The sequence below is a fragment of the Malaclemys terrapin genome, chromosome 4 (genome assembly GCF_027887155.1).
Source record: "Malaclemys terrapin pileata isolate rMalTer1 chromosome 4, rMalTer1.hap1, whole genome shotgun sequence".
NCBI lineage: Eukaryota > Metazoa > Chordata > Testudines > Emydidae > Malaclemys > Malaclemys terrapin.
In genome coordinates, this window is record NC_071508.1 from 146,212,923 (window position 1) to 146,224,078 (window position 11,156).

The 11,156-nt window shown below is 49.4% G+C and overlaps 1 long non-coding RNA gene across 1 annotated transcript; it reads right to left on the reverse strand.

Moving 5' to 3' along the window:
* Positions 1 to 957: 957 nt before the first annotated feature.
* Positions 958 to 11,156, reverse strand: LOC128835600 (uncharacterized). Its single transcript, XR_008444676.1, has 3 exons — positions 10,938 to 11,156; positions 2,230 to 2,385; positions 958 to 1,078 (listed from the first exon to the last, which is right to left on the reverse strand). It is a non-coding gene; the product is annotated as an uncharacterized LOC128835600 (long non-coding RNA).

Genomic DNA, 11,156 nt, shown 5'->3' on the forward strand with positions numbered 1-11,156 from the left:
AATCAATTACATACAGTAATGGCGAAGTTCTTGGTTCAGGCTTGTAGCAGTGATAGAATAAACTGCGGGTTGGAATCAAGTCTCTGGAGTACATCCCCAGCTGGGATGGGTCATTCAGTCCTTTGTTCAGAGCTTCAGTTTGTAGCAAAGTTCCTCCAGAGGTATGAAGCAGGATTGAAGACAAGATGGAGGAGAGGCATCAGCTTTTTATAGTCTTTTCCAGGTGTAAGAACACCTCTTTGTCCTTACTGTGCAAAATTACAGCAAAATGGAGACTGGAGTCACATGGGCCCGTCCCTGCATACTTTGCTGAGTTGCAAGGCATATTTGCCTTCTCTCAATGGGTCAGTTGTATAGCTGATGGTCCTTAATGGGCCATCAAGCAGGCTAGGTAGAGCTAACACCAACTTGTCTGGGATGTTTCCCGGAAGCACAGCATAAGTTTGAAATACAGACAGTATAGAGCCAGTATTCATAACTTGAACTACAAAATTGATACACACATATAGACAGCATAATTATAACCAGCAAACCATAACCTTGTCTTAGACACCTCATTTGACCCCCTTTATACAAGATGTGGTGCCACTACAGGACTTTGATTGCAACCATGTTCTATATGGTCCCAGTTCAAATCAATAACGTGACACAAGGGAACTGGAGTGTTTGAGGGAATTGCTTGTTCTCAGGGAGGTGCCCACATGTACCCATCATGTGACGCTCCCAATGGTGACACAAAAGCATGAGTATCAACCTCAGGGCAGGCTGTTAGAAACCAGGGCACAAGCCCCACAGTGGTTGTGAGATCTAAACTTCAATTTCACCAACCCACTGTACCAAGGGCAAACTCCTCAGGCCCTTTAACAGCCTTAATACAGAGGCTCAGACACTCCCCTTGGGTATATGGGTCTGTCTTACTACCCAGGTGAGCATAGCTCTGTGATAGCTGGGCTTTTACTCCAAGAATCACAGCAATATTCAGATGAGTCCTGATCCCAAAAGGCAGGTCACTTACCCCAGGTCAATTGCACTTTAGGTCTCACACCAAAGACAACGCTTGAAGCCAATCCTATAGTACCTATATAGGAAAAGGAAATTGGAGCATTATTTACAGGGTTAAAGCAAGCAAATATAGACACATGAATGAGTTACTGTCTTAGAGCAAGTCTACACTTCAAACACTGCATCAGTGCAGCTGCACCGCTGTAACGCTTTAATGAACCTAGTGTGTCACTATTAACCCACAGATGAGCCAGGCAGATTGCAGCTGCGTATCTGTGAGTGTCCAGCTGAGACCTTGGCATGAGCTAGCCCCGGGCCTGCCAGCAGCACAGTCCCTGTACATACATAATGGTTGGATTTCCTCACTGCTTAGTAATTGCATTCCCCAGCTGCACTGAAACTCCTGGCGAGACAATGGAAACGAGGACAGCTTAAATACATGGCTGCAGAGAGCGAAGCCAAGCGCGGAACGGGCGTGCGGGGGGATGGTCCCCTCCTCCAAGCATTTTGTTGTTAAAGGAAGGCCGACGTGGTTCTGGTATCTCAAGGATCACTGACAGCGGGATGCAGCACAGGTCCTGGGCCAGGGAATGATGATGGCTCTGGGATGGGGTTGTATAAACCCACACCAGCACAGAAAGGGGTCAGGAGTTGCTTTGGGCTGGAGTCGCCTCACCCTGCTGCACCTGCAAGTCATGCCAGGACTGGAAGGGGAGTTTAAAAGGAGCAAACACTGCTCAGTAGGGAGAGGGAGAGGGAGCAGGTTTCTGAGCTTCCTTGCTCTGCTCTGAGGAAGAGGGAACACAGATCCTCTGTCCCCAAAAAGGGGGAGGAGACTGTCTCGTAGAGCTTGTCCTGGCGTTGAGGTAAACTCTTGCTTTGGTATGTTTCTCCTCTAGGCTCCATCTTGTTCTGTAGAAACAACAAGTAGGACTCCATTTTGGATGCCCTCCTTCATGGAGAGCTTCCTGCCCCTCCCTTTGCCTTTTTCAAATTAGAGCGGGAAAGGCAGGGAGCGGTTAGGATCATGTGACTGCGTAGTCTGCCCAGCGACCACAGAGTAGGTGGCAGCCCCACTGGGGCCAGGAGTATCGCGTAGGGTGTCAGGTTCCAGCGGTGTCACACACTGCATGCATCTGTTTCCATTTCCACCGGCGAGTCCGCACACTACCGCTCAGGATGACGCACAGGGGACGGAAGACAGAAGAAAGAAGACAGGCCACGTACCTGGTGATTGTCGCATCCTGTTCCAGCGTTCCGGTGGTCCAGTGTTTCCAGTTTTCATTGGTTCTGTCCAGGATTCCAAAACCATCCTCGTTGCGGCGTCGGGGTTCTTTCCATGGGACAGTCGGGGTTCATCCCTTGGATGATTGGGGTTCGAGCCTAGGACATGGAGAGAGATGGTACTGTAGTTTCCTTTTATTGTCTTTTGGTTATCAGGTTCGTGGGCTCCGGACTTCAAGTCCATTTGCATCTGCTGTTAACGACCGAGCCATTTGTTATTGCTTGTGCTTTTGTTATTACTTGTGCTTATGTTATTTAGCTTTGTAACAAGGGTTCTGCTTGTAAGACCACGTTGGTCTAATAAATCTTGTTGTATTTGCACCTTACCCTGTTGGTTTTATTCTTAACTACCCTGGGGACAGATATGGGAGAGGGAAGGGCCTGCAGATTAGCCCATCTTCTGAGCGGCCGCAGAAAGTATACACCTTAAAATCTGTTTCGGGGTAACACTGGAGCCCCAGCAAGCTTTGGGGGGGCTATGACCTGTCCAGGGCCCCTCTGAAGAACGAGAGGCCAAATATCCTGGCTAGACCTGCCTGCGGGCTTCTTTTGTCTTCTTCGCCTTTTTGTTTAATTCTTTTGCTGCCCTTGGATTGCTCGTTTGCTTCACTTAGGACTCTGAGAGGGGAGAAATAGTCAGAAGCCCTTGGCGGGAGGGCGGAGAGCCTGTCATAGCTAGATTGATGGCGGGAAGGATAAGGCCTTCTCCTGTAGCCATATGGTAAGGCCTAAGGCCTATGTCGGCAGCCATATTAGGAGAGCTGCAGCCATTAACTGAGAAGCAGGAAGTCACATCTTCACATTCCATCTAAATGACATTAAAACAACAGAAGATCAGGCGGTGAAGAAGGAGACCCTGTCCTAATGACACACACTATCACCAGATAAAGAAACAGATCTTAAGGTGGTTAAAGGAAACTTAGTTGGATAGTATCCTGTCTGGCAAGAAACCACTTCTCAACCATTGTGGTTGTGAAATCCTCATTTCTGTATTGTTTTGTCATTATGGTCCCCACTTCCCTATTGTTTGTCTGTATGATCTCTGTCCGGTTCTTTCATTGTTTCTGTCTGTTACATAATTCATTTTGTTAGGTGTAAATCAATTAAGGTGGTGGGGTAGGATTGGTTAGAGAATTTTGTTACAATATGTTAGGATTGGTTAGTGAAATGATTGGTTAAGGTACAGCTAAGCAGAACTCAAGTGTCACTATATAGACGGGGGTCCCAAAGGAAGTTCTTTGGGAACCAGCTCCAGGACACAGCCCCAAGATCAGAGCTGCCAGACCTCAATGCTCTGCCAATGACACCATGCAGAAGCTGGAGTCCCCCAGATGACCTTGATCCTGACTGGCCAGCAGGGCCGGCTCCAGGGTTTTGGCCGCCCCAAGCAGCCAAAAAAAAAAAAAAAAGCTGCGATCGCGATCACGATCTGCGGCGGCAATTCGGCGGAAGGTCCTTCGCTCCGAGCGGGAGTGAGGGACCGTCCGCCGAATTGCCGCCGAATAGCTGGACGTGCCGCCCCTCTCCGGAGCGGCCGCTCCAAGCACCTGCTTGCCAGGCTGGTGCCTGGAGCCAGCCCTGCTGGCCAGCAAGAAAAGTTTCTCTCTCTTATTGGGAGTGGTGAGCATTGTATGTGTAGTGTGTGCATTCTGTTTTGGTGATTGTTAATAAATAGAGGTGAAGTAGGATATTACTGTGTAAGGCTCTTTCACTGGTAAAAGACCCCATAAACCTGCAAAAGATTAAGCCGGGAGTCCAGAGGGAATGGGTGTTTACCCGGAGCCCAGAGGAGTAGAGCCCACGGAGGGGTAAAGTTAGATGCCTAAATTAAGAAGGTTACACCGGAGCCCTAGGAACAGGGTAAGGGTGGGTGCCCTAGAGTATGCGAACAACAGAGAATTTTGTGCGGGTAACACAGCGGCCGTGCGCTCCGAAAGGACTAGACTTGTGTGAACGCACTTTCCATGCAGCATCGGATGGGGAGAGATCCCTGGCAGGCTCTTGCGGTGCTAAATTCACACTCCCCTCCAACTCCCGGAGGTGAATCTACTCTCTCTCGCCTTCTTAAACCTGTCGTGAACCCCAGGCCAGCTCCAACCTGCTCATGGTCCAATGCAGAGACCTCAGCGCGAACCTTCCCACATGGCTCCAGCCCCATTTCCCAGTGGCTTGCTTGGGCTATTTTCAGCAGGTCGTCTTGCCATTGCAAGCTACCAGGTCGTGAGTTAATCAGCCTGCGGCAGCTGGTCTGAAACTCTGGCTAATAGCTCGCTGCCGCAGCGCCCATTACTCCCCTGCCTGCGGAATGGTTCTCGTGCGTCTAATCAGGCCTGTCAGAGGCTGTCAACTCGGGCAACGCGTCGTGCACGCCAGCTGCATTGGGTTTGAGCCCCAGCAACGAGCGCGGGCAGTTGCTCTCCCTCTCACAGGGAGCTTTGCACCTCGTGGTTAGGGAATAAAACCGGCACAGTGACAGTTCTAGTCACACGTTTAAAGTGGCCAGTTCTGTGGGTTTAAATCACCCTCCCTTCAGTGCCATGGCTGGAACCCTGCCTGAGCGTTTCACGGACGTGCACAAGACTCTTCGGGTCTGTCTACCGAGCAAAAAGAACCACCCAACCATCAGCAGCGAGTCTCAGAGCCCGGGTCAACTGACTTGGGCTCAGGCAGCGGGGCTAAAAGGAGTGCAGCCCTTCAGGCTGGAGCCCGGGCTCTGAGCCCCTCCCCCACCATGCCGGGTTCCAGAGCCCGGGCTCTGAGCCCCTCCCCCACCATGCCGGGTTCCAGAGCCCGGGCTCTGAGTCCCTCTCCCACCATGCCGGGTTCCAGAGCCTGGGCTCTGAGTCCCTCCCCCACCATGCCGGGTTCCAGAGCCCGGGCTCTGAGCCCCTCCCCCACCATGCCGGGTTCCAGAGCCCGGGCTCTCAGTCCCTCTCCCACCATGCCGGGTTCCAGAGCGTGGGCTCCAGCTGCAGCGTCTGCACAGCTATTATAGCGTGAGCCACATGAGCTCGTGAGTCAGTTGAGTTGGACTTGGAGACTGGCTGCTGAGGGTCAGTTTTTGCTGCCTGTACCTGTTGTTTTCTAATTCTGCTGGGCGTGTCTCCAGCCGGGCGTGTCTCCAGCCAGGCGTGCAAAAATGGAGGCATCGGACACGTCGGAAAGCCTGGGCTCTGCCACATGCCCCAGGTCCCAGAGCGCTAGCCATGCAATCCCCATGATCTAGCTCAGGGGTAGGCAACCTATGGCAGCGTGCAGGAGCGCCGCCAGCTTTTTTGCCGCCCTAGGCGGCGGAAGGTCCCGCCCCCGAAATACCGACAATGACCGGAGTGGCCGAAGATCCGGCCGCTGCGGTCGCCACCCTCAAAATGTTAATGCTATAGGCGACCACCTAGGTCGCCTAATGGGTTGCGCCGGCCCTGCATGCGTGCCGAAGGCGGCACGCGAGCTGATTTTCAGTGGCACTCACACTGTCCCGGTCCTGGCCACCGGTCCGGGGAGCTCTGCATTTTAATTTAATTTTAAATGAAGCTTCTTAAACATTTTAAAAACCTTATTTACTTTACATACAACAATAGTTTAATTATATATTATAGACTTAGAGAAAGAGACCTTCTAAAAACATTACAATGTATGACTGGCACGTGGAACCTTAAATGAGAGTGAATAAATGAAGACTCGGCACATCACTTCTGAAAGGTTGCCAACCCCTGACTAGCTTATCAGGCCTGGTGGTTTAACCAGAAGAGCATCCTTCCTCCCCTTCGAACGGGAGAAGGTGCTGGCCATCAGCAGAACACTTCAGTTTAGTGCAAATAGAGAAAATCTCAGGTTGAATGTCTGAATATCCTCTCCCCCCCCCCCCCGAAAAGAATTATTATATTTTATTTTGACACAGAAAAAATAAAAAGGATGCCAGTCAAAGACTACCAAGCAGCAGGCCCACAATCCCGCACTGACATGCCCATGTATCCCAACCTTGCCTACAGTGGGGTTTCCTGCAACTTCATCTGGGGCATCTGGTACCAGCCATCACTGGAGACAGGACCCTGGACTAGATGGACTAATGGGCCAATCCAATACAGCAATTCCGATGGCCTATAAAGCTAGATGAAGCAGACAATCCAGCTCTCTGTTAGATGCCTGGGCCCACCGAGTGAGGATGGAGACAAGAATATTCAGGAAAAAGAGCAAAATACCCAGGCTGGCCCAACCACAGTCCGAGTGGAGTTCTGGCTGGGGGCTGCATTGCTGGGGCCAGGAAACACATATAGGAGCATTGCTCTTGGAAGCTTAAATAACCAGCATCCTCCCTTTTCTCTGCACGTACTCAGATTGACTATTACACCGAAGCATAGAAATGTAGGGTTGGAGAGGTTAGTTCAGTTCCCCCACCTGTACTGAGGCCACCCCTGACAAGTCTTTGTGTAACCTGTTCTGAAACCCCTCCAATGATAGGGAATTCACAACCTCCCTTGGAAGCCTGTCCCAATATTTAACTATTATTATAGGGGGGAGGGATAGCTCAGTGGTTTGAGCATTGCCCTGCTAAACCCAGGGTTGTGAATTCAATCCTTGATGGGGCCACTTAGGGATCTGGGGCAAAAACAGTACTTGGTCCTGCCAGTGAAGGCAGGGGGCTGGACTTGATGACCTTTCAAGGTCCCTTCCAGTTCTAGGAGATAGGATATCTCCATTTATTTATTTAAAAAGATTTTCCTAATATCTAACCCCAAATCTTCCTTGTTGCAGATTGAGCCCATAACTTCTTGTCCTACCTTCAGTGGACATGGAGCATAATTGATCAGTGTCCTCTTTATAACAGCCCTTAACATATTTGAAGACTGTTATCTGGTTCCCCCATGTTCTTTTCTCAAGACAAAACAGACCCAGGTTTTTTCAGCCTTTCCTCAGAGGTCACATTTTCTAAACCTTTTATCATTATTGCTCTCCTCTGGACTCTGGCCAGTTTGTCCACATCTTTCTTAAAGTGTGCTGCCCAGGACTGGACACCATTCTTCAGCTGAGGCCTCACAGGTATCAAGCAGAGCAGGACAACCTCCTGTGTCTGACGGACAGCATCCCTGTTAATACACCCCAGAATCAGACTATTTTTGGGGTTTTTTTTGCAACTGCGTCACATTGTTGACTCATGTTCAGTTGGTGATCCACTATATGCCCCAGATCCTTTACAGCAGTTCTACCACCTGGCCAGTTATTTCCCATTTTGTAGTTGTGCATTTAATTTTTCTTTCCTATGTGAAGTACTTTGCACTTGTCTTTATTGACTTTCATCTTGTTGATTTCAGACCAATTCTCCATTTTGTCAAGGTCATTTTGAATTCTTATCCTACCCTCCAAAGTGCTTATGTAACCACACACCTCCTGGGTGTGGTGCTCTGTCCCATCTAATGGCACCGAGACCACGTAGAGAGAGAGATGAAATGCGTCTGCTCTCCAGCCTTAGCTAAGAGCTAATTGACTTTTAGCTCATTCTGTAGAGGCTTGTGCACTAAGCTCCAAAGATCCCCGGTTCGGTTCTGCCTGCCGACAACCAGGGTCTGTGGGCGTTACACTTGCAACCCTGCCCGGTTTGGTGTCAACCACAAATTTTATAAGCATGCTTTCCAGCCCATTATCCAAGTCATTAATGAAAATATTGAATAGTACCAGACCCAGGACAGACGCTTGTGGGGCCCCACTAGATAGGTTCCCCTGTCTGACAGCAAACCACTGATAACTACTCCTTGAGTACAGTCTTTCTACCTGATAGTAATTTAATCTAGATCACATTTCCCTACTTTGCTTATGAGAATGTCATGTGGAACTGTGTCAAAAGTCTTACTAAAATCAAGATCTATCACATGTACTGCCTCCCCTTAGCCACTAGGCCAGTAACTCCATCTGAGAAGGAAACTGGGTTGGGTTGGCATGATTTCTTCTTGACAAATCCATGCTGGCTATTCCTTATCACCCTATTATCATCCAAGTGCTTACAAATGGATAGTTTAATAATTCATTCCTATGTCATTCCAGGTATCAAAGTTAGGCTAACTGGTCTATAGTTCCCGGGGTCCTCTTTGTTCCCCTTTTTAAAGATAGATACTGTTTGCCCTTCTCCAGTCCTCTGGGACCTCAGCCAGCCTCCATGAGATTTCAAAGATAATCACTAACGACTAGCTCAAGCTAGTTCCTTCAGGATTCTCGGATGAATTTCATCAGGCCCTGCTGACTTGAATACATCTAACATTTCTAAACGTTCTTTCACCTGTTCTTTCCCTGTGGTGGCTGGTGCCCTTCCCCCTGTTGTTAATATTCATTTTGTTCATTTTCTGGTCACGATTTACCTTTTTACAGGGAAGACTGAAGCAAAATAGGTATCGAACACCTCTGCCTTCTTGCTGCCATCCGTTCTTAGCACTCCTTCCTTGCCACGCAGAGGCCCTACACTTTCCTTTGTCTTTCTCTTGCTCCTAATGTATTTATAAGATCTTTTCTTCCTGCTTTTTTGCCCCTTGTTAGGTGTAACTCATTCTGGGCCTTAGCCTTTCTGATTTTGTCCCTGCCTGCATGTGTTAATCTTTTTGTACCCCTCCTTAGCAATGCATCTGTGTTTCCCCTTTTTGTAGGACTCCATTTTGATTTCCAGGTTGATGCTCCTGGTGGAGCCATTTTGCCCCCTAACTATTCTTTCTCTCTGTCCTTCACATTGGGACAATTTGCTGTGTTGCCTTTAATATTGTCTTTGAGAAACTGCCAGCTTGCCTGAACTCCTTTTCCCATTAGATTTTCTTCTTTCCATGGACTTTACCTGCCAGCAGTCTGAGTTTGTTAAAATCTGGTGGGGTTTTTTTTATTCTGCTTCTCTCACTCCTGCCTTTCCTTAGAATCACGCCATCTACCATTTCATGATCACTTTCATCCGTATTGCCTGCCACCTTCAGATTCACACCCAATTCCCCATAGTGGTCAGAATCGAGTCTAAAATGGCTGACCCTGGTTACTTCCGCCACTTTCTGAAACAAAAAGTTGTCCCCAACATGTTCCAAGGACTCACCGGCCATTCTGTGTTTCGCTGGTTTGTGTTTTACATGCATCACAAATGCAGGTTTCAAGTGGAGACACCGGGTCTCCTCCCATAGTAGGGAACAGTGAAAAGGGCTCAGCACAGACTGGTGACTTCACATGCTACTCCTGGAAAACAGACAACTTCCCTCCACACATAAGACTGGGAGGATTTCATAACGCAGTACAGAGAACAGCCCACGATAATGCCCCTGGCTGCTGTATTTGAGGCCCTCTAATTCTGCTGTCACAATCTCTTGACCTCGTCGGAGAGGAAAATTAATGCCAATCTCCTCAAGTCATATTTACGGCCGAAGAAAATGTTTTAAGCATTAGCAATTGTTCCAAAGGCTTTACCACCTCAAAGCAGATCAGAAAAAAAAATACTATGGAGCAAGATTGTCCTTCATCCCCACTTTGTAGGGAGGGGCATCAGGGAACTCGGATCAAAATCATAGCCCGCTGCCTGGTGTCCTCGGGTGAGGTGCCCTGGAAGCCCACATTCTTTGCTGTGCACTGTCTCCAGGGGGCTGACGGAGCTCTCAGCTGGTTACAGCTCCTTGATTCTCCGTTTGGTTTTTGTGCCAGTGGCAGCAGCCAAGGGCAATATAAATATTAAACCAGAATGAGACTGAAGACAGGATTTGGCCCATTACACGTCACGGCAGGTCTACAGGAGATTAGGGATTGAGGGCCCCCACCTCCTCTCCTTCCCCAGGCAGCTCCCCTATTGCAAGGAATGGCACAAACGGCATGTGCACAGTGCCGATTGCTAGTCACCATCTCTGGTAGCATTTAGCAGCTGCCCTGACGCAGGCTCCTGATGCGTTCCGAGCATGCTGGTCGCTTCTACCCAGAGGAGGAGAACTACATCTTCTCTCACTTTCATAAGTCTGTTTGGACCTTCTGGCCAATGAGAATTAGGGCTGAATTTCTACCCATGCTGGAGTAGGAGGCGCACCCAATAATGGCCTGAGCAATGCCATTCCCAGCATCTTTGCAAAGGGCTGGCGTTTCAGCCAAGAGGCATTCCCTTGCTAGTCCAGAAATACCCATCATGCAGCAGCCAGGGGTGGGGGGACAGATTGGGAAGGGTGCCAAGCACACAACTCCAGTCGGGGCCAATCGGCGCCATGGCACCTCAGCACCTCTGCAAATCAAGTCCTTAGCCTCTAGCGCTAACTTCTATCTGCTCAATCAGCTGCAGCCCCCCTCAAATCCACCCTCCCCCCAGCTGAGCCGGCAGGGTGAGCAGTGCCGCTGATGGAGCCTTATCTTTGCCTTCCCAGTCTTCTGCCCCTCAGACCCTGTTACTAGTTCAATGATGGCGACAGGCTCTCGTTACAGCCACTACCCTAGTGCCCGGGGGGATGTGCCAGCAGTAAATGCCACAGGATTTGGTGCTTAAGACAGCAGAATGGGGTGATGGTCCCAGATTTGGGGCGAGAAACACAAACAAACCAGGTCACTTTCTTTGCAAGGGCCTGATTGTTTTTAGACACACCTCTCCCACTCCTGCCTCATTTGACTGTGACATTTACCAATTTCCCATACTAACTCACACTTCATTTTCATTTCAGACTTACCTTGCAGTCTAAGCAGTAGTGAAATGCCAGTCTCTCTCTGTTCGCTGCCTCTTTCAGCCGAGATCAGGGCCCCACCGGGCGAGGTGTTGGACAGAGAGAGAGTCTTAGCACTTAGCAAAATGCAGTCTAATGGCACACACAGCAGGAGGAGAGAGAGAGGGGAATTGATTTGGCAAAGGTCACACAGCAGAGCTGTGAACAGAACTTGGGTTTTCAGAG